Source organism: Rhipicephalus microplus, unplaced genomic scaffold (genome assembly GCF_043290135.1).
Source record: "Rhipicephalus microplus isolate Deutch F79 unplaced genomic scaffold, USDA_Rmic scaffold_16, whole genome shotgun sequence".
Taxonomy (NCBI): domain Eukaryota; kingdom Metazoa; phylum Arthropoda; class Arachnida; order Ixodida; family Ixodidae; genus Rhipicephalus; species Rhipicephalus microplus.
The window spans coordinates 5,137,568-5,164,695 of NW_027464589.1; the positions used below are offsets into that span (position 1 = coordinate 5,137,568).

Consider the following 27,128-nt stretch of genomic DNA (forward strand, 5'->3'; position numbering starts at 1 on the left):
CGCGTCTCAGCAAGCTCTAGCTCAAAGAGTCTAATTATCATCTATTTATTTATTTACTTACAGGTTACTGCTAGCTTGGGTGCCAGGCTTTGAGCAGGTGTGGGCGATACAAAAGAAGAAAACAGGATAACATACAAGCATAACAATACACTTCTAAAGGTACACTTTGAACCGAAAAAAAAAAAAACCCGGAACCGGAATATACTTTGAACCGGAAAAAAAAACTGTACAAGTGCAATCGGTAGGATAACAACTACTATTGAAGACTAAATCATGCCGAATTCAACAGGGCACGAAGAAAAGATGAGACATCAGAACATTGCACAACATTAGCAGGTAACAGATTCCACTCATGGCACGTACGGGGAAAAAAGGAATTTTTGAAGACGTTTGTTTTACACGAAAATTCAGCGACTTTCATTGGGCGATTGGATCGTGTTGGGCGGCAAATGCTCGGCTGGATGTATGCTTCCTTGTCAATTTGAAGTCTATCGTTATACATCAAATAAAAAAATTTTAGCCCATCATGATAACGTCTTACCGCAAGGCTTTCTAAACCGGCCCTGCGGAGAAGACTTGTAGGAGACGTTTTCCAGCTGTATGAACTGTAAACAAATCGCGCGGCTTTTCTTTGTATGCTCTCAAGCTTATTGGTATTAACTAGAGTGTATGGGTCCCAGATGATTGAAGCATATTCTAATAGTGGTCTGATGTTAGTTTTGTAAGCTAGCAGTTTGGTATCCTGAGAAGCTTTCGGTAACATTCTCCTTAAGTATCCCAGTTTTCGCATTGCCTTTTTCTGAATGTACGTGACGTGCTCCTTCCATTTCAGATCGGATGTGATTAAAACTCCTAAATATTTGAAGCATGATACTTCAGCTAGACTATGATTGTTTATTTGGTACGCGTGCTTCAACGGGGCCTTTTTGCGGGTAATGGTCATTGAAACAGTTCTTTTGTAATTAAGAGTCATCTGCCACCTAGTACACCATGTTTGTATTTCTTCAAGTGACGTGTTTAAGACGGCCTGATCGTTATGGTTGCAGATTTCATTGTAAAGAACGCAGTCATCTGCGAAAAGTTTAATTTTTACCGGTATGTCATGTACAATATCGTTAATAAAAACGAGAAAGAAAAGTGGCCCGAGAACAGAGCCCTGTGGGACGTCCGAAGGTACTGGCGAGGCCACAGAACATGCGCCGTTAACGGCTACGCTCTGTTGCCTGTAGGAAAGGTATGATTTAATCCATGCCACTAAAGTTTCATTTTTCAAAATGGCCGTCAATTTACTCAGGAATTTTAAGTGCGACACACCGTCAAACGCCTTCTCAAAATCTAAGAATATGACGTCCACTTGCCCCCGTTTGTTTAGTGTTGCAGCGAAGTCGTGAACCGTTTCCAGAAGCTGAGTTACAGTGGACCGTCCCCGGCGGAAGCCATACTGTCGGGCGCCCACAATGCAATTGCTCTCAAGAAATTGTGAAATGTGCTTAAATATGATATGTTCGAGCGTTTTGACACATGTTGTGAGAATAGAAATCGGTCTGTATGACGATAAGTGAGAACGGTTTTCGTTACCTTTCGGTATTGGAGTGATTTTAGCATACACCCAATCCTCGGGAAGTTCAGAGCACTCGAGAGATTTGTTAAATAGTAAACACAAGTACTTCGCGCACCACTCAGCATATCTCACAAGGAAAGCGTTGGGTATGCCATCAACACCTGGGGACTTTTTAACATCTAGATGGAGCAGAAGGGAAAAGACACCTTCTTCATTGACACACACGTCACTGATAGGAGGCACTTCAATGAAAGAAGGAAATTGCGGGATGTTTCCATCGTCATCAGTAAACACTGAACAGAAATACCGGTTCAAAGCATCTGCAACATCTAGGCTGTCGTAAACAGGCTCATCGTCTACGTAAAGGCTGATAATAGTGTTCTTTTTCTGTGCGAGATAACGCCAGAACTTGTCTGGAGACGAAATCATGAATTCTTTTAACAACACTTGCTGATAACGCTCTTTTGCTGTCTTAATTTTGTTTTTCAGTTGCATTCGCAAATCGTGCATTATATCAGAGGCAGCTGTTGATGGGCGCTGCTTACATTGCTTTCTTTGCTTTTTTTTAGTTTTCGTCCCATGCGTACGATTTCTTTATTCATCCACGGATTATCCTGCCTCAGTACTTTCCTCCGGAAGGGTACAAATTTATTCATTGTGTCAAACACTACGCTTTTAAAGAAACCCCAGATGTGGTCAATCGGATATTCTTTTGATCCGCAAGTAGAAACAAATTCAGGAAACGAGCTGTCAAGCACATCAAGTATGTCTACATCACTAGCACGTGTGAAATCGGGTATTAGACGTTGTTCTTTTGTAACTTGAAGCGGAGCGTTTAATTGCATAGTGAGGCAGGTGATTTTATGGTCCGATATACCCCGAAAAACCTCAACTTGGGGATTTCGTCGCATAATTCCGTTATTTACAAGGAACAGGTCTAAAACGGACTCAGCTTCATTTTGCACTCGGGTGGGTGTAGTAACCAGTTGTGTTAAACCAGTTGTGGAAACCATGAATTAGATTCGTGTATGTGCACACTGTCTTATTATCCTGCGTGATTACTTTCTCAATTTGTTTAGTGGCTATTTGAATTTGCCTTTCTGGATAAAAATTTTCCTGTAGTTGCTCATCTTGTCTCCTTCCCACTTTCACTGCTCTTCCAAAACTTAGCTTGATACGTATGTGATCACTACCCGACTTCTGGAGCCACCTTCATCTATGTGCATTTGTCTGAGCTTCTCATACATCCCTTGTGACATGAGTGCATAATCTATCGTCGACTGCAGCCTTCCTACCTCCCATGCTATTTGCCCTTCACACTTCTCGGTACTGTTGCAAATTATCAAATCAAACCTTTCACACATATCCATGATTATTTTACCTGTCGGGTCGGTATACCCATCTATATCTGCTATGTGCGCATTCATGTCTCCTAGTATAATTATATCGCACTCTCTTCCTAACTCCTGAATGTCCTTTGATATACACTCTACCATTGCCTAGTTTTCCTCTCTGGCCTTTGCTCCCGTCCACAAGTACACGAAACCAAGGAGTGTCATTTGACCTGCCACTTTCCCTTTTAGCCATAAATGTTCCTTGCACTCCTGCTTGACCCTTTGCCAGTCTGTATTTTTATGGATGAATGCCCCAATACCACCCCCCCCCCTTTCTGCTGCCTTCTGTTCTATTACAATATTCCCACGCGTAGTCCGGATTGTTCGGAGGTTGTTTCATGTCCCTGAGATGTGTTTCTACAAAACCGTATACCATCGGCCTCTCTTCCCTTAGCTGTTCTTCTATCTCTTCCCACTTCAGCCTGTTCATACCACCCAGCATGTTAATATACCCTATGTCTGAATTGGCTCGGCGCTCGTGGCTACGTCCATTTCTGCCCCGGACTCTACCTATCCTAGATACTGGTGCCACTTTGAAATCGTATCTGCCCATACCACCTGTCAAAGAGTCTCCCTGGTTGTTTTCCTCGTTACTAGCTTTCCTGCACCTCGAAGGGCTCGCTTGCCCACCAAAAAAGCTACTGCGCATCCTGCAAGTCGCCAACCCACCTCATGACCTAGCCGCCCATCGAAGTGAATTCTGTCTCGTTGAAAACCACCCCACCTATGCACCCCTCTGTTTCTTTCCACCACCTCAAAGCCTTTCTCTCGACTCATCCGCCATATCTCTTGGTTTGCGTTGACAACCGCTCTTTGCATGTTGCTATCACGCACCGGTGCCTCCGGTATCGTGCATATCACTACCTGTACCTTAGGAGAACTGGCGCGCATGTCATCGACGCCTTTCGCCAGTGTAGTTGCTAGTCCTGCTGTATCTTCATTTGAGACATCGTTTAAACCGCCTGAAATTATCACGAGGTTTCGCCTATCAGCTGTCGTTTTGAGCTTTGCGCTCGCTTGCCTCATGACTGCTTCCAGCTTGCGTCCTGGGAACGCCCCTACTGCAACCCTCTTGTCACCTCTTACCCTCTCTTTGATGGCTTCTGTGCATCGATTTAAATTCGAGTCCCCGGTGATTATCACATGCTGTGACTTTTCAGCTGGAGCATCCTGACCCTGGGGTCTACTTGCACCTGTGACGCCGGCTGCTTTGTCCCCTCTCAGCCCCACCACTACCTCGCTGAAGCTGGGCCTTGCCACAATTGAACCGGCTGAACCTGTTTTGTCCAAACTTGCTTGCTCTTCCTTCTCCACCATTCTGGTTGCCGGTTCCCTACTGTTCTCTCGGTAGGCCGCTTCTTCCCTATCGGAAAAAAACGAATGGTGGGCATGGTGGAAACCAGCACCCACCATTATAGTGGATTAATGTAGTGGGTGAATGGTGGGAAACACCCACCATGGCGCATGGTGGGTATGGTGGGTGCTGCAGTGCCGGCAACACTTGAGCGCGAAATGACGTCAAAATCACCGTGACGAGCTGCCACAAAAAATAAAAAATAATTCTATAAAAACGGTACAAAAAAAACACCCGTCCCGTAAAAAAAAAAAAAAAACAAGGCACCACGGAGGATCGAACGTGCAACCTGCGGAGTTTCATTTGAAGACGCTAACCACTGCGCCACACCAACATGACGGTGTTTGGGTGTTAAATACTTGGTTAGCATACAAACTTAAGGTTCAACTTAAGTCATGTTTGTCGTGTACACAACATAGACAAGATCTACGCCGGCTACTAAAAATTCCACATTTATTAAACACAAGCAACTGCGGCCTGTAACGATTGCCACTATGTTATTGGCACTAGTGCTATTTTTTCGTTTTACAATTCACAACTTCAAGGAAAAAAAACCAAGTGGACTGGGGAGCAGCAACTGTTTACCGGCGGGGTCTGCCAAGTTGAATATCCGTTTCGCGCTCGTTCTAAAGGGTGACATCTGCTCACGCTTTATGACGCTTCTAGGCTCATTTCATAGATACGCCCGCCTAATTTATTTGATTGAGTATTGGGATGCTTTTCGCGCAATGTAGAGGGCGGTCGCGCCAGCGCAATGCTGTAGCTCTTTCGCTAAGGCAACAACTACATAACGGCTTGGCCAAAACGAATGCAGTGTACCGGAAACATTACGCTATCATAATGGTTCACCAAGCACACGAATTGCCACGTCTGAGTTCTCGTACAAAAGCTAGAGAAGTGCCGGCGAGTGCGACCGGCGAGTGCGACCGGCGGCTTTCGGTGAGAAGACACTTAATTACGTTCTCTGAGAGTGCTTTAATCGCGTCACATTGATGTTTGTTGCTTCTTGAGCGAACACCATACACAATGAAAAATGCTTCATTTAGGTTAATTGATGCCATATGGCTGCGCTGTATTGTCACACTTAATCGTCGTAATCGTGTATTCTGAAACCCGGAAGCACGGATAACACAATTGTACGGGCTCGGTCAGTAGGCCTAACTTTGGTGGAAATCATGATGGTCGAACATGTAGTGTACAGATCCCAGCTTGGTACACTATATAATTTGCCCGCCATTATAAGCCCACCCATCATCTGCTTACTGCTTCCCAGCATTATCGCGATGGTGGGCAGAGCTTCTCAGCTTGGTACACCATGTGGCCCACCATAACAAGCAGCACCCATCATCTGCTTAGTGCTTCCCAGCATTATCGCAATGGTGGGAAGAGTTTCTCAGATTGGTACACCATGTAGCCCACCATAATAAGCACCACCCACCATTTGCTTAGGGCTTCCCAGCATTATCGCAATGGTGGGCAGAGTGTCCCATTATTGCCCACTATATAGCCTCTGCTTTTCACCATCATTTCCACTTTACCCATCATCTGTACACCATAACACCCAGTATGTCCCGGCATAACCACCATATTTTCCACTACGTCCCACCATCGCCATCATAATTTCCACCATGCCCACTATTATTTCCACTACGCACACCATGTTTTCCAGTATCCACCATGGCAATTTTTCCAATAGGGTTTGTTCAGCTTCGCCAGTGCTTCCTCGGCGGACTTCAGTCTTTCTCCCATTGCCCTCGTTTTCTCTTGCTCTGTCGCACACGCAGACTCGAGCTCGGCGATTCTCTTCAGGAGTTCACTCTGGGCTACCATCATTTTCTCCATTTTTTCCTCGACCTCACATTGCCTACACTTCGCGTCAGCCTCTTCTCCATCCGCTTCTGCGCTTAATTGGGTCCACTTTCAAACCCACTCCACATCCTGAACATTTTACAGTCTTTTTAACCATGTCTTTCTGACACAAATTGTCCCTATACTCGATAATTACTAAACTCGAGCCCTGCACTACGAAAAAAAGAAAGTCTAAGCTCTACTGCAAGAATTTGTGTGTTCAATGTACGCTCACCTCCCCCACGGGCTGGCAAAAGAAAAAAAACCAACACAAAATTTAAACACCCACAACCACACTAACTAATAAATACCTGGTGACTGGCCCCCGAAAAAGCCTCACCATAAAATAAGTGCTACGAAGATTACAACGGCTGCCTTATAATTATAAACACAAGCTCAAAACATGCAAAAACACTTATCTGCGCAGTAGATCCGGAGCGCTCAAAAAACACGTCCATCCACCGTGACAGCCCTAACTTAACCATGATAGTGTCGGTCGCGAGCGCCACCGCGCGGGGCTTGTTTAAAACTGAAGGCAGGCCAACTTCGCTGAGAGCGCGAGCCCTTCCTCAGGCATCTTTCTAGTGGAGGCGTTGTCTGGGCGAGTCGACTTTATGCACCACAATAGACAAGGACGAATCAAGTAGTGCAATGGCTCCATTTTCACAACGAGAGTGGGAAAGGGCTGAGAAAAGGGTTCCTAGTAGTACATCAACAGGCCCAGATGGCATTCCAATTAGGCTGATAAAGACATTAGGTCCGAAGTCTAAGCAGGCTTTGAGAGAGGCAGTGAGCAAAATAATAATAATGGATGGAGAAGTTCCTGATAGATGGAAACTTAGCAGGATGAGCATGACCTATAAAGGAAAGGGGGACAAAGCTGACATAAACAACTACCGTGCTATAACAGCAACATCAGTGGTCTACAGGCTGGCGATGCAGATTATAAAGGAAAGACTGCAGGCATGGATAGAAAATGAGGGGGTGCTGGGGGAACTGCAGAATAGGTTTCGGAAACACAGGAGGTTGGAAGACAATCTGTTCTCACTGACGCAGTGCATCGAAATAGCAGAAAAAGAACACAGACCCCTGTGGCTAGCATTCTTGGATATCAAGGGAGCGTACGATAGCGTGGTTCAAGAGGAATTGTGGGGAATACTGGACACACTAGGCGTGGAACATGCAGTCACTAATCTTTTAAAGGGTATCTATAAAGGTAACAAGGTAGTTATAAAGTGGGAAAAACAGGTATTTCGGCCGGCAGAGGTAAAACGGGGGTTTAGGCAGGGGTGGCCCCTGTCACCCTTATTATTCATGATGTACTTACAAGGATTAGATGCCAAATTAGAGGGATGTGGACTGGGCTTCAACTTCTCTTTGTCAAACAAGGAACACTCATTGATCAGGCACTACCAGCATTAATGTACGCAGATGATATAGTGCTAATGGCCGACAACAAGGAAGATATGCAGAGATTGATGGACATCTGCGGTAATGAGGGAGATAGGTTAGATTTTAGATTCAGTAAGGAAAAGTCAGCAGTCATGATTTTCAATGACAACGAAGGTAGTGAGCTTAGGACACAGAAGGTTACGCTAGAGATAACAGATAAATACAAATATATGGGCGTATGGATAAGCAATGGGACCGAGTACCTGAGGGAACACGAAATATACGTGACGACTAAAGGTAACAGGAATGTAGCTGTGATGAAAAATAGGGCACTGTGGAATTACAATAGGTATCATGTTGTGAGAGGAATATGGAAAGGGGTCATGGTTCCTGGGCTGACGTTCGGCAATGCGGTCTTGTGCATGAGATCAGAAGTTCAAGCAAGATTAGAAATTAAGCAACGTGGAATAGGTAGGCTTGCTTTAGGCGCTCACGGGAATACACCAAATCAGGGAGTACAAGGTGACATGGGATGGACATCATTTGAGGGCAGGGAAGCTAGCAGCAAGATAAAATTTGAGAAGCGATTGAGAGAAATGAAGGAGGAGCGTTGGGCTAGGAAGGTTTTTAGCTACTTGTACATGAAGAATGTCGATACAAAATGGAGGAAGCGAACGAGGAAGTTGACTGGTAAATACTTAGAAAACAGCAGGTGGCCAAACCAAAAAGAACTATCGGGTTAAGAAGAAAGTGAAGGAAACGGAGACTGACATGTGGAAAACGGGCATGATTAAGAAGTCCGCACTAGAGATCTGTCGAACGTTTAAGCAGGAAATTGCCAAGGAAAGGATCTATGATAATACTCGGGGTAGTTCTCTACTGTTGGAGGCAAGAACGGGAGTACTGTGAACCAAGATATATCGGGCCAAATACGAAGGGGTAGACACAGTATGCAGTGCGTGCGGAGAGGAAGAAGAAACTGCCGAACACGTGATAATGTTCTGTAAAAGGCTTCACCCTATAGTTCAGGATGATGGCGCAGAGTTTTTCAAAGCACTGGGGTTTAGGCACCGGGAGGGCAAAATAGACTTTAAGCAAGTAGACTTAACTAGAAGGAGGTTATCTGATTGGTGGCTAAAGTCAAGGCACGAGTGAAAATTAAACTCTTTACTGCACAGTACGAATCCTCAAACTCACTTTTTAAGGAAAAAAATATAGTTTTGGGTTCATTAAGTATTGCGGCTTGGTGGCGCTAGCCACCGCCCGATCTAAAGGGTACAGCCATATCCATCCATTCATTCATCCATCCATCGACCGTCGGCTCCTTCCCGCGCTGGCATGTCTGGGCACGCTACGCTGGCGTGCTGCGCGAGCTTACGTCACAACGCAGCGCCATTTCTCATTGGACGCGCGTGACATCCTCCTCTCCTACGAGCTATGTTGCGCCCGACGATTCGCTCGTCGCGGCAGATGCATAGAGAAAGAAGAAGACAAGAGAGGACACTCCGCGAAACCTGGCCTCAGGAAGTGCGTCACGACTACGTAACGAACTAGTGCTCTCACCAAACTTCAGAGGGCGCAAGCGCAAAAAAAAAACAGTTATAATCAATGCAACAAAATTGTTTTCACAAAATAATAATTATACGCCCAAACTTGGTATGTTCTTTATACATATAAACAATTTATTCAACACACCTTACGTGATTATTTTTTTTTCAGCCGTACTGTCACAAACACCATCTACCCAGCGACAAGCCCATGCATGACTGACAGCGGGAAGCTTTCGTCGCTTTCGTCAACGTCGGCTGCGTCGGCGTTTTCGTGCGTGAGATAACAGGTGAGGCACGTTTTTAAGCGAAGCTTGTTGAATGACATGTTGTTGGTCTTGTTGGGTCATTTTTTTCAGAAAACGGTTACACCTGCGCGAATAAGACACCATGCAACAAACATAGAAAGATGCACACGTTGCGCTTCGTGTGTGCGAGTTTGTTTCTTACGTGGCGTCTCATTCACGCAGTTGTAACCTTTTTCTGAAGCTTGTAAGGACTGGGAGGTTCGCTAAAAAGAAAGTTTGTGGCTCTATGCGGCGGCTAGACGGGAACATTGTGCAACGTATGCAGTATAGCAAAGGCGGCACGGCGTCAAGCCGAGGCGACGCGTGCTGCGTCTGCCACGGACGCGAGCGTCTGTGCGCTGAGCATAGCTGGGCAGCTAGGTCATAGACTCGGTGGCTCGGTGCAAAATATTGAGAAGCGTTCGCTGGGCCTCGCATGCTTCACGACGCGTTTCCCGAATGCTCGGAACACGAATAATTCTTAGTGTGCCGGAGGCAAATCTGGACTAGCTAAGTGGCCATCATCTTCGTTTCTTCGCTAGCCTTGTGCCACTAGTGCAAGCTGCTCAGAAATGTTTTTGACATTTCCAATATAATTTTACTGCACAAATTTCAACTACGATTTTTCTTCCCAATGTACTGCTGATACTGCGTACGTACGAAGGTGTTCTAAAGTTCCCAGGCAGCGATACCATTGCATTACAAGGGATAGCGGCGTGGAAACTTCTGAAGATCTTTGTACGTGGTCTTGACGTATATTTTTGTAAGTCAGAGTTTTATGGGTCAGAGATGTATCACTGGTTTTGTGTTGTGCATCGATTAGCTAATCATTCAAAGGGGTTTGTTGGTACACTTATGACGTGCACATATCTTTTTCGTAATTTCACAGCGAAGCATCCACTTACTAACATTTTCAGACCGCGCTGATGCCATGCCGTCCGGCGGTCGAAGCTACGGCAGCTACTGCTGTGTATCGTGGTGCTTCAACAATGGCAGAACCCACAAGAAGCCTGGGACGAATTTCTTCCGCATACCACGGGACGGGAGGTGTGTTAAAGCTTTTGTATAGTTTGCATGTCTTTAGGCTTACTGTTAGTACTTGCTTAGTGAGGGTAACAATAAAAAAATCACTATTCAAGCACTTCCCCTTTCAGCTGATAGTTCATTGCCAATGCAGAATGAAAGCATGGATGCAGTATGCTGGACGCGATGATCTCCTGAGTAAGCCGGCCAGCCTATTGTACGCAACGTACAGGGTTTGTAGCGACCATTTTACTGCTCAAAGTTTCATGGACTCTGGGCACACAAGGCTTACAAGAATTGCTCTTCCCAGTGTGCAACCAGCTGCACCATGTAAGTGATTGACTGAAACTCAAATATGTGCAATAGCAGCCACTTGTATTGAATCAGTGGCGACAGTTAATCGCGAAGATCTTTGTAACCGATGGAGAAACCTCACTATAGAAGTAACACTTGGAAAGTCTTAAATTTTGTGAATTGTGGGCTATTACCTTCCTAACAGCAGCTTTACATTTCTGTCGTTTTTTGATGCTCTTGACCTGCGCAACTTGTTTTGAAAGACTTTAAATGGCTATTTCACGTTATCTTCAAGCCTGAGTGCACATGTACATATACCTTTCATCGGTGAAAGCTGGCACTGTTGATAATTCCAAAAATCACAAATTACTTGTTTCCTAATTGGTGCCTTCTCTTTTCTTCCACGTTTGACCAATTTATGCGTTTGAAAGAGCTGTTTAAGTTTCCCCATGCTACAAGCTTTGTAACTTGTACCAACTGCACATATATGCACGTTCTCCGAGCGTCGCTTCAAATAGTGACTGTGACATGACTGCAGAAGCTGCACTGCAAGGTGCGGATGAGCTTCAGTTATTGTTATTTTAAGCCTCTTACTGACACATTGTCGTAATTTCATTTCTTCAGAACCTGCGGTAGAGGCTTCAAAAAGCAGCTCCCACACATTGAGGTGCCCCGATGAGCAGGGTGCGTTCAGTGTCGCGATTTCTTTTTTCTACCCAAATTGACTGTTGACCAAACCTCTGCAGGTGGCAGCTCCCTTGTAGCTGGTGAAAGAATTTCTGCTGACTTCGTCTTGCCGGAGAAAACCTTAACCAGTCGTTCAGCTGTCACAAAAAGAACTTAATTGACCGGTAAGTTGTATGTTCACTTCAACACCAGAGTGGATTGATATTGAGACTTCCGCAGGCCGCTCGCAAGATTGTTCCGACAGCACTGTCCGAGGCACTGAACAAGCTTCACAAGACCCTCCAGAAGATGTCTCCGCCAACAGCTCCACGTCTGAGTGCCCTAGAGAAAATGGTGACTATGCTTTTATTGCAGCTGTTTTTAATGTGCTATTTTATGTTTAGGACATTCTGAGGAAACTATCCTCAAAAGGACACTACGTGTGCACTTACAAAATGTAAGGGTGGGCTCTCAGTGATTTTCATTTTTTTGTGCATAGTCAACATTGTGAATGGTTTGTTTTTAGGTAGAGGAATCGAAAACTTTGCACCACAGAAAGTTGTGCACCTTGGGTCTGAAAGAGCGAGGAAAGTGCTCGCATGGGATTAGTTGTTCTTCGCTTTTACATCCATTTTTTGTTTATTGCAGTGCGTTCCTGTGTGCCAGCGACAATGTTTCCATCAATGAAGTACAAGCAAACCATTAAACATCTGCAAGCCAAAGTAGCAGCACAGCGGACCCACCAGTATTTCACAATGCTCAAAGCATACCACGTCCCCAGCAAACTTTTTGGGAATCTCACTGTGCCATCAGAAGCAGCTTTTGCATACGTACAACTTGAATCTCACTTTCTTGCCATGATTGAGGCCACTGCACATCACCTGAAAGTGTGCGATGTTTTGTATCACCATCTGTCAAGTGTTGGCGACTTTCATTTCTGCTCTGCTGGTTGTCGCGCGAAGTTTCTGAAAATGTTTTACCGGGTTCGTTTATGTTGGCATGTGCGTTTTGTGAACCGAAACTTGGATAGGGTTAGATTCCAGTCTTCAATCTCAGGCATACAGCTTGACAAGTTCAAAGGTTAGCAATTAGCGGCGGGTTTACACTAAAGTATTCGAGTTGAGCCGAATCCTGCAATAGCTTTGTTATGTTATTACTTCGTTACAGCAGATTTCATTATGGTCTTATATGCTTATATTCAGTTCAACTGGACTAACCACTCCTTCGTTGCATACATTGTTTAGGTTACCCGCTATGAGGAGTAGGGACACTGTGTATTCGCTCGAAGTGATTTGCATAACCTTAAAAAGAATGTTGGGTATCCTGTCTGTATTTTTGTAGCAAATGCGGGCAAACTGTACACTTTACTGTGGGTCGCTTGGTCCTTGTGTATGCTTTATCTCTCCAGCTCAAGTAATATATCGATAACAAAACCGCTTGTTGAAATGTCTTCGAGCGGGTGAGGAACGCAGTATGAAGTGGGCACGGTTCACGTTATCACGCTTTTCGTATTTTAGCTTCTCATCAACCTCCTCATCTCGCCCATCAAAATTTTCAAAAGAATACCCAAACTTGTAGCGTTTGATTGGGCTGCGGACGCTGCCATTTTATTTTTATATAGCTTATGAGTGATAACGTACGATGTAGAGCCTTTGTGAAAAATAATGAGCCAAAGTGGTTTACTTCTGCTATTTATCAGCCCTGTAATACTGCTCTCGTAGCACCAATTAAGGTCCACAATTCTGGATAAGTGATGACTACAATCTATTTTAGCTCGCAAGCGTCACAGCAACACCCAGACGCAAATCTCTTGGGATCTAAAGTTTTTGATGAAGGCGACGCATAACAAGAGCCACAAGACCTGCCAGTTTGTAGTATAAAGTTTGTCTTTCACGTAGTGAGCAAGCTGCAAAGCCCTACCTTTCTGAGGACAAGCAGGCATCAAGTCTGCTTTTTTTCATTTCGGACTAGCTGTTCTTAAGCACAGCCAGCACACTGCACCTTTGCCTTTCTGCTATATTGTGTCATGTGGTTTCTGTGCGCTCTTTTTTTCTATGCATTATTTCGGTTAACCCCCAGCGTGATTCGCGACTTCATTGCTGTGTATGTCACTTCTTCCTTCTTCATCAGCATTGTGCGCTGTGTTTTGCCATAGATCCTTACTTACCCACTGGCCCGGTGTGTCATACTTCACCAGCTTCTCGGCTTCTGCCAACTCTAGCGATGTGTGCGTTGTCTGTGTTCTCTCTGTATTTGTTACAATTTATTTGTAAGGCGAGATGCATTTGTTGTCTACCTTTGTCATATTGTGCTTTTTATATTCTCATACTCTACCTTGCCTTTGAATAAACCATTGCGGATACTCTCTCTTTGACTGATATATACATTGATCACTTGTTCCAAAAGAAAAACACAAGCGCGATGAATAAAACCATAGTGAATTATCATTACCTGCATCTCGTTTTATTATAACTTATTCGAAATAAAAATCACGTCACGACCAATTCGCACAAACCACTGAACAAAACAAAACAGGGAATCGCTAAATCAAAACGACCTACAAAAACTATCCATTTGGGCGTTGAAAAGTGGTCTGAAATCATGAACTTTCGTCATAGCCAAACGTCGGTTACGCAAAGTAATTCAAAATTTGCGCCAGTGAAACCGAAACAGGAAGCGCATGCCACTTGCTCTCACCAACCACCAGGTGTGCTAAGGTCGATTGAGCCGCTGGGGTCTACGGGAGTGTCCACTCTTCACCTTTTTTTTATTTCTCTATGGCAGATGCTCTCAGACCTCCACGAGAGGTTGACGCGCTGCTTAGCAGGCGGCTTTTCGTTCGAGAGTTCGACTTCGGCCCTTGTGCGGGAGTCGTAGCACCCTAGGCAAGCGTACTTGCTCGGTCTTGCGGAGCTCCCTATACGACCTGCAAGCCCGTGAGTGTCACACTGTGCTGCATCTTGGGCTAATAAACCCGTTGTTGTTGTTATCCTGCCTCGTGCGTGGTTTCTACGCCGTGCCGGAGAAAACGATGAACCCGGCCGCAACGTCTTCGCACGCAGCAGCAGTGGAAGACGTCGCATCCCTACACGGTTGCGCATAGTAGGTAAGCCTTGTGCAAACCTATCTCCACATAACTGGCGCCCAACTTGGTTTCAGTATGGCTTCTGAGCAGACCCCTTCGAGGCGCTCGTTCCTGTTCGATCCTGTGGCGACGGACTTGATCTCGTTCGAGGCGGACGGCTGCAACAGCGCGGGGTGCGGCCCTCTCGGCGACCCTCTGTTTTCGTTCACCGGGAGAGATCCCTTTTTCGGGGCCCCCCGCGGTGATGCGAGTCGCTTGAACGAGGACCACAGTCCTAGCCAAGCCAGTAACGAGCTGTATCAGCTGTTCGAGACTCACGCGCTTACGGGCCCGTCCCCGGTGCAGTCTCCGCTCGCTGGCCTTTACCCGTCAGCAGCACGGTTGACAGCTGAAATCGCCGCACCCAGTCCTTCCTACCGGGGGCACTCAGGTGTTGGCGGGGACGCGCTTACTGACCCGTCGTGGTCGCGAGCGCAAAGGGTTGACGATGTCGTTCGCGAGCCTGCTCGCTTAACCGACAACGTCGCCGCGTTCACTGACCTTCGTTGGCCTGAGACTCGCGTAGACGACGCTTTCGACGGACGTAGGCCACCGTTCTCCTCTGTCGACCCGTTTGCCAGTCGCGCGAGGCCTCAAGCACCAGTCGGAGCGCAAACCCAACCCTCCTCTATGTCGTGTACTGGCCCTTTTCGGTCGGATGCGCATGTTGGGGAACAGGCGCGCGCACCTGTTACGGCCGCGCCCGCGTCTTAGCAGTCACCACTGCACGCAACTGCAGCGCAGCTCCTAAATGTTCTGTTGGATGCGGTGCGCTCGTCGCCTGTGCTTTAAAGGGAGACCCCGAGTCCCCTCAGCCAAGCGTTCCGAGTAGCTTAAGGGTACCTCTGCCAGAGTACAGCGGTTATTCGGACCGCATCAGTTCCACAGAGTACCTCGATGCGCTGCATTGCTATCAGCAGGCTACGAGGCTGAACGACAGCGTTATGCTAGGCTTTGTTTTGCCCGTGTCGCTGACAACCCAAGCGGCGAGGTGGTACCGGTTCGTCGGCCACCAAGCTCGCTCAATGGAGGAGTTTCAGGCGCTCTTTCGTAGCGAATTCCTTCCTCCTGAATACGAGCGCCGCATGCGTCGCGAGTTAGAGCTTCGCACACAGCATCCCGACGAATCTCTTCTCGAGTACGTTCGGGCTTTGCAGGAGCTCTACCTCCTTGCCAATCCTACGGCATCAGACGCCGAGAAGGTGGAGCGAGCCATACGCCAGGCTCATCCAACCTTCACCGCTTACCTTCAGAGCGCCCATTATCGTGACCTAAACGAGCTGGCATCCGATGCGAAGCGTATTCAGGGCGACATTCTGGCGGCGCGAGCCTATCGCCCACCGCCGTCCGCGTCTCTCGAGCCTCGTTGCGCGTGGGCCGGTCGTGCCTCGTCACACTGGGGTTCCCCGAACCATGAAGCGGCCTCTGCCGCGAGGGACCGAGACGCGCTAGACATGTCGCACTGCGCTCTGGACCCGTACTCGTACGGCCGGGCGGCCACCGTTGCTCGGAAACGTGAACAAGAACGGAAACCCCGTGCACCAGTGCACGAGGGGATATTCGATCGCGGAGCCCCCACTGCGGCTAGCGAACGGACACCTTGTAGCTCGAAAGGATAGCCAAAATCCCCCCCCCCCCCCTGCAGGATGAAAAGGCATTGTATGCTTTCGTTGCCGTGAGCGTGGTCACACCGCGCGTGAGTGCAACGCGCCCCAACCGACACAAGGGCCTCCTCACCCGTCGGGAAACAGGGTGAGCCGTCGGCGAGCTCCCCCTTGCCGGCGGCTGCAGCAGTAAGAGAGCACGGGAGTGTAACACAACCTCTGGCACCGATGGCGTGTCGCGCTGGACATGACATTCCAGCCACGCCGGTGCCGTTCATCGCCCTTACGATCGCTGGTCGAGAGTTTGCGGCGTTGCTGTATAGCGGGGCTTCTATCTCGCTGTTCGGCGAAGAGGTTAGGGCTCATTTGCGCGACCGCTCTGTCCGCATTCGAGCTTGCGAAACTGCCTTCCAGCTCACCAGCGGTACCGCCACCTCGTGCGGCGCTGCGAGGTTGGTTGTGCGTTGGGAGAATCGCGCACGCCGACAGCGCTTTGTGCATCTCCTTAGTCTTTCCGTGCCTGTGATTATCGGTCGTGACTTTCTCGCGCGCACAGGTATCGCGATTGACGTCGCAAGCGGAGGCTACAGGGACGGCCCTTCCGGCGCCCTACGACCTTTCGCTGCACCTCCCGTGGTCTCGGCTGCCAGTAAGTCGCCGGACGCCACGAGGAAGAAGGAGGAAAGGAGACTAAGCGTTGCCCTCGCGGCCTACGTCTCCCCCTCCGACGCCAAGACTGGTCATTTGGCCAGTCTCGGCGGAAAACGGTCCGTGCGCACAGCTTTCCCTCGAGCATAATGCTGCCGCGGTGAACGAGGTCTCGGCTATGCCGGTGACCCCCCCCCCCCCGCTAAGCAGCAACTCGAATGGCTCGCTGCCGCCTTTGCCGGACAGCTTGTCGAAACGCGAGAAAGCACGCCTGTCGTCGCTGTTGACACGTTTCAGCGACACGTTCACGGAACGCCCGCGTTACACCTCTCTGGTGAGGCACCGGATTGACACAGGCGACACACAACCATGGAAATGCAATCCTCGCCCCATTAGCGCGGCAAAGAGGAAAGCAATTGACCAGGCACTGGATGAGTTGATTGAGACCGGAGTTGTCCAACGCTCAAACAGTCCTTGGAGTTCACCGGTGGTAACGGTCCCCAAAAGAGACGACTCCCATCGGCTCTGTGTGGACTACCGCCGGCTGAACGAGGTCACAAGGAAGGATACTTATCCTATGCCTAACGTTGACTCGATCGCGGCTGCTCTAGGCGGTGCTTGCTACTTCAGCACCTTGGAAGCTAGCCGCGGTTACCTACAGATTTAGATGGAGCCGGCTGACGCGGAGAAAACTGCGTTCACCTCTCACAGAGGTTTGTGCGAGTTTACCCGCATGCCGTTTGGCTGTTCTGGAGCTGCAGCTACGTTCCAGAGATTGATAGACCGCGTTCTAGGGGACGCTAAATGGCAACACGCCAAGGCGTACCTCGACGACATCGTCATCTTCTCTCGAACGTTCGAGGAACACTTTCACCACTCGGAGGATGTCCTCGGGAGGTTGCGTGCCGCCGGGTTGACTTTGAACCCGAAGAAAGCTCAAATAGCTGAGACTCGCATTTCACTATTAGGCTTTATCATTCAGACCGGCCGTGTTCTGCCGTGCGAGGAGAACGTACATGCCATTGTGGAGCACGCGACGCCGGCAAACATTCAGGACCTGAGACGCTTTTTGGGCATGGTGAACTACTATCGACAGTTCATCCCAAACTGTGCGGCCCTCCAAGCGCCCTTGACTGCACTCTTGAAAAAGTCGGCACGATGGAGCTGGGGGCCCGAACAAGAGCAAACCTTCAAGGCGCTTTCCGAAGCTCTAGTGGCCACAGCCGAGTTAAAGCTGCCCGACCTGAACAGGGAGTTCGTTGTCCAAGCGGATGCGAGCGACCTGGGTCTCGGCGCGGTACTCCTTCAGGAGCACGACGGCGTCCTCCGGCCAGTCACCTTTGCGAGCCGGTCACTTAACGCCGCCGAGCGTAACTATAGCGTCACAGAAAGGGAATGTCTCGCTATAGTTTTTTGCTGTCCGGAAGTTCGACTGCTATGTCGACGGCGTGCCATTCGTGGTGGAAACGGACCACATGGCACTCACCTGGCTTAAGCGCTTGCGCGAGCCCTCGGGCCGCCTCGCGCGCTGGGCGTTGACCTTGCAGCGGTACAACTTTGTTGTGCGCTACAGGAAAGGAAGTTCGAACGTCGTGGCTGACGCTTTGTCACGTGCCCCCATTTTGGTGTCCGGCACTTGTGTCCGCCAATCTCGAGAGCAATCGCATCAAGTACACCCTGGGCCCTCTGACTCCAAAGGGTCGAAAGGCGGGAACCCCGATGCCGAAGTGACTTTCGAGTCTACAGCCTCGGGTGAGGACGCATACCTGGTAAACCCTGTCACGTCCGCCAGTATCGTCTTTAGCAGAGAGGAGCTGCTCAAGGCACAGCAGGACGATCCGTTTTGTCAACACATCGTTGACGAGCTCAAAGAGCTGAGCTCCCAAGCGGAGCGGGGCGGTCAAGCCGCCGGGCGCGAACAGATAGCTGGTATTGCTGTCGGCGCCGAGTGCCGTACGCAGGCTGGTATTGCTGCGGGCACGTTGGATTCGTATCTGCTTGATGCCGACGGCGTTCTCCTGTGCTACGTTCCATCTGAAGAAGCTCCCCAGGAGTCTTTAAAGGTGGTGATACCCCGCAGTCTAAGGAAAGCCACCTTAGGTTATTTCCACGACTCGCGGTTGGCCGGACACGCGAGTGGCCTTTGACTTTGCAAAAGTTGTGCCGCTCCGCAACCTGGCCTGGCATGAAGCGCGACGCCCTTCACTACGCCCGCTCATGCCGCGTGTGCCAATGCGTGAAGCCTCGTGGGGGCAAGCCTCCCGCGCTCATGCAGCCGATCGACAGCCAACAGCCTTGGCAGGTTGCGGCCTGTGACATTATGGGACCTTTCCCAAGAAGCCGGAGAGGCCATGTTTTTCTCCTGGCTGTCACAGATCACTTCACGAAGTGGGTCGAACTGTTTCCCCTTCGGAAGTTAACGGCACGCGTAATCTGGGACAAGTTGACCGAGGTCTTTACCCACTTTGGCTTTCCGGCGGAGTTGATCACGGACAATGCGTCCTATTTCACGGCCAAGGTGTTTGTGGATGCGTGTGCTGCCTTTGGCATTAAGCACCATAAAACAACCACATATCACCCACAGGCCAACCCGACCGAGCAGATCAACTGGAACCTCAAGCCCTTGCTGACAGCCCTTGCGCAGCAACACAGGGATTGGGATGCTTGTCTTAAAGAGATCGGCTTCTCCTTGCGGTCTACGGTCTCTCCTTGCGGCCGTAGACCGTAGATCGGCTTCTCCTTGCGGCCGCTTTCCTCAACTTTGGGAAAGAGCTGCCTAACCCCATGAGACCACGTCCTACGGGGCGGAGGCGGGGCAAGCGCCGCGAAGGTCAGCCCGCCTGGCTACGCGGCGGAACTGCGCTCACGGATGGACGCGGCCCTCGACCTGGCGCGTTCCAACCTGGCAAAAGCGCGAGCTGCTCAGAAGGCTCCATACGACTGGTCGCATCGGGATGTCCGTTACGATGTCGGCGATCTCGTCCTCGGGCGCAATCACGTCTTGAGTGACGCCGCCAAAGGCATCTTATCCTCCCTTTCGTCCAAATGGTTGAGCCCATACCGAGTGCACACCAAAGTGTCGCCCCTGGTATACAAGCTGGCTGACTCCCAAGGGAGACCAGTCGGCGGTCCAGTTAACGTCTCCGACCTCAAACCTTTCGTTGCCCGCAGCAACGACTTCGGGGAGGGGGAGGCGGTCACCGAACCGCAGGGAAACCGGGATAAGGCTGGTTCCAAACCACGCCACCGGTACAACCTGTGAAAACGCACCTAGGCTGATTTTCGCCCCCGGCATGTAGCGGGACGTCATCCCCTCAATGTAAGGGAGCGGAGATTATAGCTGCTGTGCGATCGCCCATCCAGCAGCAACAGTAACGGCTACCTGGTGAGCTTTCTCCCTGGTAACTACATTACGCGCGCTGCGCACGGAATATTCACTCAGTTCCCAGCGCTCCCGGCTGCTCGAGAGAGAAAAGCCCTTTCCCCGGTGGCTCACTCTCTCACTGGGTATTTTCCGCGTAGTCGGCGGGAGAAGAAAAGCGTGCGCCCTATTGGCTGACGCAACCTTCAATCCGACGGAGTTGGCTCTCTTTATTGGGCCAGCCTGTCGCGCCTCCGGCGCCGCACCTTCAGTTGCGTTTCAGCTTTTCCCCGACACCCCAGCTTTCGTTATGTCCTCCTTGGTGACCCGTTCCCCCAAGTAAAAAACCCGGAAGCCAAGCCGCGTGCTCGGTCGTACCGCAGGCACCGGCTGCCTCCGTCAAATGCTCCCCCGGCCCCGGCTAACAAGACACCGCCTCGTCGCGAAGTCGCTACGTGGACGTTCCAACATGACACTGAGGCCCCGATCGCCTTCGTGTCGACTCGTCGCTGGTCCAAGCAACACAAAGTCTGGGTGGGTTAGACCCCGAGTCCGTCCCGCATCCTTTCTGCGGACGCACCCTTTCGGACCTGCTCGACGCTTCCGGAGGTGCCTCGATGCCGCCTGAGGCCTCCTACTGCGACGTTTGTGGTGTCCTGCTGGTGCACGTGGCTACCCACCTCCGTTAGAAGGTTCACCGAGCGAAGTCCGGCGGTGCACCTGCGGTCATGTCCACTCCGGCGGTGCCGCCTGGCCCGAGCCTTCAACCTGCCCTGTCGACCGTCTCTGTTTAGGTGGTCGTGATGGCGCTCGTCACGGTATGTTCATTCAAGTCGGCCATCGCTGCTACGGTGTCTGCCGCCCTCCCGCGGCCCCTGATTCCTGCTGAGACGCCGCCGAACGAAGACACCAGGACCCCCGTCGATCTTGTGGACGGCACAGAGCTGGACCTCAGTTTTTTCGGTGTCGGTGGATGCTGTTACTACGGCGTCTTTAGGGCGGCCTCGGTCTTAGGAGGGGGGGATGTGGGAATCGAGAGCGCCCTCCTACCTGGCGCCTCGTTCCCCAGCTGCCACGCGCGCGCCGACAGCGTAGCCTGGGCGCGCATAAGCATCGGCATCCGCCAAGATGGCCGCCAGGGTTCCTCTTGTTCTGGGCGAGTCGACCGTCGGCTCCTTCCCGCGCTGGCATGTCTGGGCACGCTACGCTGGTGTGCTGCGCGGGCCTACGTCACCACGCAGCGCCATTTCCCATTGGGCGCGCGTGACATCCTCCTCTCCTACGAGCTATGTTGCGCCCGACGATTCGCTCGTCGCGGCAGATGCTCTCAGGCCTCCACGAGGGGTTGACGCGCTACTTAGCAGGCGGCTTCTCGTTCGAGCGTTCGACTTCGGCCCTTGTGCGGGAGTCGTAGCGCCTGTTATGCCAGCGAGTCCTCGTCAAACGTCCGTGCCTCTGAAAAAGGCAATCTGGGTCAAGGCCAGCCCGCAGTCCGCCTGACGCGAACATCTCAACGGCGTGAACACGCGCGGCGCCTCTCTGGCCCACGTGCATTGAGTCAGCTGCGCACGTGACAGCGAGCCGGCGTCCTCGTGTCTGGTGGTCTGACGCATGGCGCGGCGACCCCATTGGAGGAATCTGCCCTGACGACCAGCGGCGCTTCTGATTGGACATTTTGGTTGGACCCGGTGCCTATAAACGAAGCCCTGCGGTGCGTCGCGATCGGCGGTCCTACGAGAGAGGAGTCCCCATGTCGGAGAGCCGACATGTGTGTGAGTCGGCGGTCTTAGGCGAAAAGTTGACCTATGTATTAGAGAGGAATGCTCGGCTCTTCGAGTCTCTGTCGGCCCCAGTGCCGAAATTGTAACGCCTCTGTATATATGCTGTACATAAACCTTGTTTAACTCACCGTCGTCTCGTCCGCTCGTCTTATCAGCTCTGCGCAGAAGCAGTCGCGAGCTGATAAACATACGCTACCAAACGGCTGGTGACCTTCCCGGCGGAGTTGGAAGCAGTGGCGCCTTCGGGACCGTGTCGGTGTCGCCGTCTTTCGCAACAGTGGTGGCTTCGGCGGGATCGGTCCGTCTTGCGCAACAGTGGTGGCAGCGGTGGGATTCGGAGGTGGCTTCGCAACAGTGGTTGGCAGCTGCGGGATCGGCCGGCGTCAGCGACATCGATGCGGTGAGTGCCTGATGTTTCCCCCTCAGTTCACCAGACTACTCTAGCTCAGGTTGTAGTAGTTTAGAGAAGGGCTGTGTGAAGCATTAGAGTGAGCTTTGATCGTTTCAAGCAAAGTCGAAGCGCTTTGAAACCAAAGTTAATGCAGAGGGGGTAAACACGGGAGTGTGAAAAAAATTGCTTGCGCGTCTTGCTAGTAGGCTTATAGTGGGTACGGCAAGTAGATTCTTAACAGGGGCAAACAGCAAGAGGCTAGTGTGAACGATGGAGAACCTTAAAGTGAAGGAACTCATCGAAATTTGTGAGGAACTCGGCATTACTTTGGGCCGTGCGAAACGAAAGCAAGCGATCCTTGAGATCATGAAGGATGAGGGAGTGTCGGCTGAGGAAGTCGATGAGGCCTGGGTGGATATTAAAGCACGCCGCGAGGAGGCTGAAAGGCGAGAAGCTCGCGAACGTGAAGAAGTTGAAAGGCGCGAACGTCGCGAGCGCGAGGAGGCCGAGAGACAGGAGCGCCTCGAGATGAAACGAATAGAATTGGCAATCCTACAGTGTTCGCAGGCGCCTAGCGCAGCTTCTCCGACGATTCAGGTCAGCGGTATTAGAATTCGGGATCAACTGCCACCGTTCGTAGTAGGCGAGGACATGGCGAAGTATCTCGTCAAGTTTGAACACGTCTGTGAGCGAAATGCTTTGGAGCAGTCTCTTTGGGCGCGGAACCTGCTAGCTCTTCTTCCCGGCGAAGTGTCCGACGCGATAACTTGCTTGTCGAGGGAAGCGTTTGAGAGCTATGACGAGGTTAAGGAAGTGCTCTTGAGACGTTATAAGTTGTCACCCGAGGCTTTCAGGCAAAGGTTCCGGTATGCTGAAAAGGGGAATGAGTCACACGTTGACTTCGCGTTTCGTCTTAAAGCCGATTTGATTGAATGGCTCAAGGGCGAAGGTGTTTATGACGACTGCGATAAAGTGGTGGAATGCGTTGCATTGGAGCAATTCTACCGCTGCATCGAGGAGGATGTCAAACTTTGGCTGCAGGACAGACTTGGGGACGTACAGTTAAACAAGGCAGCTGAGTTAGCTGAGGAGTATTATACTCGCCGAAAGTTGCATAGCAGGGCAGCGCGCGTTGAAAAGGATGAAAGGAAAGAGGGCTTTTCAAGGAAACCTGATCAACGGAAACCCGCTCCGCACCGTAATTTCAAGAAGGACCCGTCTCTTACGAAGGACAGTGTAGGGGAAGGGCAAACAGAAGCGGAGAAATCGAGTGAGGTTTCTACCACACAGGCATTTGAATCGGAAAACAAACGGAAGCCGCTAATCTGCTACAACTGTAAAAAGGAAGGGCACATCGCGAGAAACTGTCAGGAAAAGTTTGCCTTCGCAACGATCCGAGAATCAGAAAAAAACATTCGGTTGTTGGAGCCGTATCTCCAAGAAATTAGGGTCAATGAGAAAACGTGCCGAGCACTTAGAGACTCAGCGGCAACCATGGACGTTGTCCATCCTTCATTGGTGTCTCCGGATGACTTCACAGGAGAATGCGCGTGGATCAGGCAGGTCGCCGAGGAGCACAGTGTTCGCTTACCAATCGCCACGGTTGTCATTAAAGGCCCGTTCGGTGAGCTTCGCACCGAAGCGGCTGTGTCTGCCGCGCTAAATGATCGTTTTCCTTATCTTTTCTCCAACAACTCGGAGCAGCTTCTCAAAGAGCAGGGCAAATCGTTCTTCCCCAACTTAGCGTGCATGGCTCTCACGCGATCGCAAGCGCGGAAGCTATCGCGGCAGCTTGATCTGGTTCAATGCGGTGAACTCTCAAGTGACCTTGTCGGCGGGTCGACGGAACCCCAGAAAGGAAAGTTTCCGCATGAGTCATGTGAGCAGTCACGCGAGCGGCCCGTCGTCGAACCGACCGGCGCGGTTTCCGAAGAAAAGGGAGACGACATGGCGCCATTGAGTCAGAGCGAGAGGGTTGCAACGCTCTCGCCTGTAGCGGAAAGTTGGAGCGAGCTGCCGAGAGTTGATCGAGAGACGCTCATTCGAGAGCAGCGTGAGGATCTCTCGATTGAAGCGCTAGTGGAAAGCCAAATTGAAGCGCTAGTGGAAAGCCAGAAAAACGCGGCACAAGTGCTGTCGAAGGAGCACTACGAGAAATCGGGGAAGAAGCGCGCTTTTGAAGTTGATGATCAGGTAATGCTGCTGCAGCCATCCAAAAGGAACAAGCTTGAGGTTGATTGGGAAGGGCCCGCCACAGTATTATCGAAGCCTTGCGATTCAAATTATGAAGTGAAATTAGGAAGGCGGCCGGACAGAATTTACAACTTGATGAAACCATACGTTCAACATCAAGCGGTCGTAAATCTGTTGTTGAATGCTTCAAAGGAAGAGGAAGCAGAAAATTTGAGTTTTAGTGAGGTAATCGAAGGGGGATCGAAAGTAATCCGGGAGCAGATAAACCTAGAGCCTAGCTTAAGTGAAGGAGGACCTGAGAAAGAGGACCTGAGAAAGATTGTTTCCGAGTTTGGGTATGTGTTGTCGGACCGTCCCGGAGACACGACGGTGATCGAACACGATATCGAGCTAAGCGGTGAGGAGTCAATCAGTAGCAAGCCGTAGCGTTGTTCCCCTGTGCAACGTCGCAAGTGTGAGCCGCTCTTGGTGCCGCATAGGTATCGACGCCTAAAAGTGGCCGGTTACAGAGGTGGAGCATGTTGCTCCACAGCGCAACTTTGACGTTCGCTATCAAAAAAAAAGGGAAAGCTAAACGCTAATGCAGGTGCATTGAGCAGTCCGTTCTAGCTAGTACCTTCTCAACCTTTCGGTTTCTCGCTGGCGATTCGGGGCAAAATTTTGACCTCATCACGACCTGGGCTGAGCGCTCTCGTTTAGAGTGATCTCAACGGGCCAACTTTGTGGTATTCTAATTCGTTACGTTGTTGTACGTGGGAAAAAAATGAGTTGTCATTTTAAGAGTCTTTTGTCCCACATGTGCCTCTTGATGTAGAGGGAACAAAATTCCGATAAACACGTAGATAGGTATATGTTGTATTATACTTTGTCTGGTGTTCTGTCGGGTGACCGAAGGCACTTGCGTGTGTCGTGGGTTGTCTGTTGTCGAACCGTTCTTAGCAAGTTGCAGAACCATCGACAAGTGCTGAAACCGAAGATGGTCAGAAGAGACGAGCGAAGTTGGCCAGCAAGTTGTGGCGACAAGCCAGTGGAGCTGGGATCCGTCGTCAAAAATGGGATGTGTTCCCGGAACAGTCTGGAGCTGTATTCTCCCCATGGCCCTGGAGGCGAACCTGGAGGGACCTGGCGAACGAGCGCACCTGACATCCGAGCCCCGTGGAAGCAGCTCGTCTTTCCGGTGCATTGTCTGGCGGCGGGGGTGCTGTTATGCCAGCGAGTCCTCGTCAAACGTCCGTGCCTCTGAAAAAGGCAATCTGGGTCAAGGCCAGCCCGCAGTCCGCCTGACGCGAACATCTCAACGGCGTGAACACGCGCGGCGCCTCTCTGGCCCACGTGCATTGAGTCAGCTGCGCACGTGACAGCGAGCCGGCGTCCTCGTGTCTGGTGGTCTGACGCATGGCGCGGCGACCCCATTGGAGGAATCTGCCCTGACGACCAGCGGCGCTTCTGATTGGACATTTTGGTTGGACCCGGTGCCTATAAAAGAAGCCCTGCGGTGCGTCGCGATCGGCGGTCCTACGAGAGAGGAGTCCCCATGTCGGAGAGCCGACATGTGTGTGAGTCGTCGGTCTTAGGCGAAAAGTTGACCTATGTATTAGAGAGGAGAGCTCGGCTCTTCGAGTCTCTGTCGGCCCCAGTGCCGAAATTGTAACGCCTCTGTATATATGCTGTACATAAACCTTGTTTAACTCACCGTCGTCTCGTCCGCTCGTCTTATCAGCTCTGCGCAGAAGCAGTCGCGAGCTGATAAACATACGCTACCAAACGGCTGGTGACCTTCCCGGCGGAGTTGGAAGCAGTGGCGCCTTCGGGACCGTGTCGGCGTCGCCGTCTTTCGCAACAGTGGTGGCTTCGGCGGGATCGGTCCGTCTTGCGCAACAGTGGTGGCAGCGGTGGGATTCGGAGGTGGCTTCGCAACACGCCCTAGGCAAGCGTACTTGCTCGGTCTTGCGGAGTTCCCTATACGGCCTGCAAGCCCGTGAGTGTCGCACTGTGCTGCATCTTGGGTTAATAAACCCTTTGGTGTTGTTATCCTGCCTCATGCGTGGTTTCTTCGCCGTGCCGGAGAAAACGACGAACCCGGCCGCAACGTCTTCGCACGCACCGGCAGTGGAGGACGTTGCATCCCTACACGGTTGCGCATAGTAGGTAAGCCTTGTGCAAACCTATCCCTACAACATAAACCCAAAAAAGTGAATGAGGGGGATGGCCACCGTTATAGCTCAGTGGTAAGATCATCGAACGCGTTATTCGAAGATCGTAGGTTCGATTCCTGCCCACGGCAGGTTATTTTTTCACCCACTTTTTTTCTTCTTATTTAAATTACATTGGTTCTAATAACTTCCCCTATACATTACTTTCATTATTGTCTGTTAGATCTCATTATATATATATATATATATATATATATATATATATATATATATATATATATTTTGCCACATTCCCTCTTCAAGTTTTGTTTCACTGTCAGTAATTCTCAGCGCAAACTGCGCCTACAGTATTCGAGAAGCTTCACGACTGCATTATATCATTTTGGTAAGATTACGCCCGCTTATTGAAGATCAAAGATTATTCTGGAACCTACATCACCGCTAGCGATAACGCTAAATTTCCGATGTCAAGTGTATGAATGCCGGCACACTTTGCCGCTAGTCAGT

At 50.5% G+C, this 27,128-nt stretch overlaps 1 protein-coding gene and 1 long non-coding RNA gene across 9 annotated transcripts in view; one reads left to right on the top strand and one right to left on the bottom strand.

The window, feature by feature from the left end:
• dachs (unconventional myosin-IXb-like dachs) overlaps window positions 1-27,128 on the bottom strand; it is a 512,416-nt gene that overhangs the window by 422,916 nt on the left and 62,372 nt on the right. The window lies entirely within an intron of this gene.
• LOC142784944 (uncharacterized) lies at window positions 9,295-13,733 on the top strand. 2 transcript variants are annotated; one of them, XR_012888768.1, is made up of 5 exons: window positions 9,295-9,386; window positions 10,301-11,384; window positions 11,447-11,551; window positions 11,607-11,720; window positions 12,015-13,733. It is a non-coding gene; the product is annotated as an uncharacterized LOC142784944 (long non-coding RNA). The 2 variants fall into 2 exon arrangements; XR_012888767.1 differs by lacking the exon at window positions 12,015-13,733 and having other exon boundaries at window positions 11,607-11,856.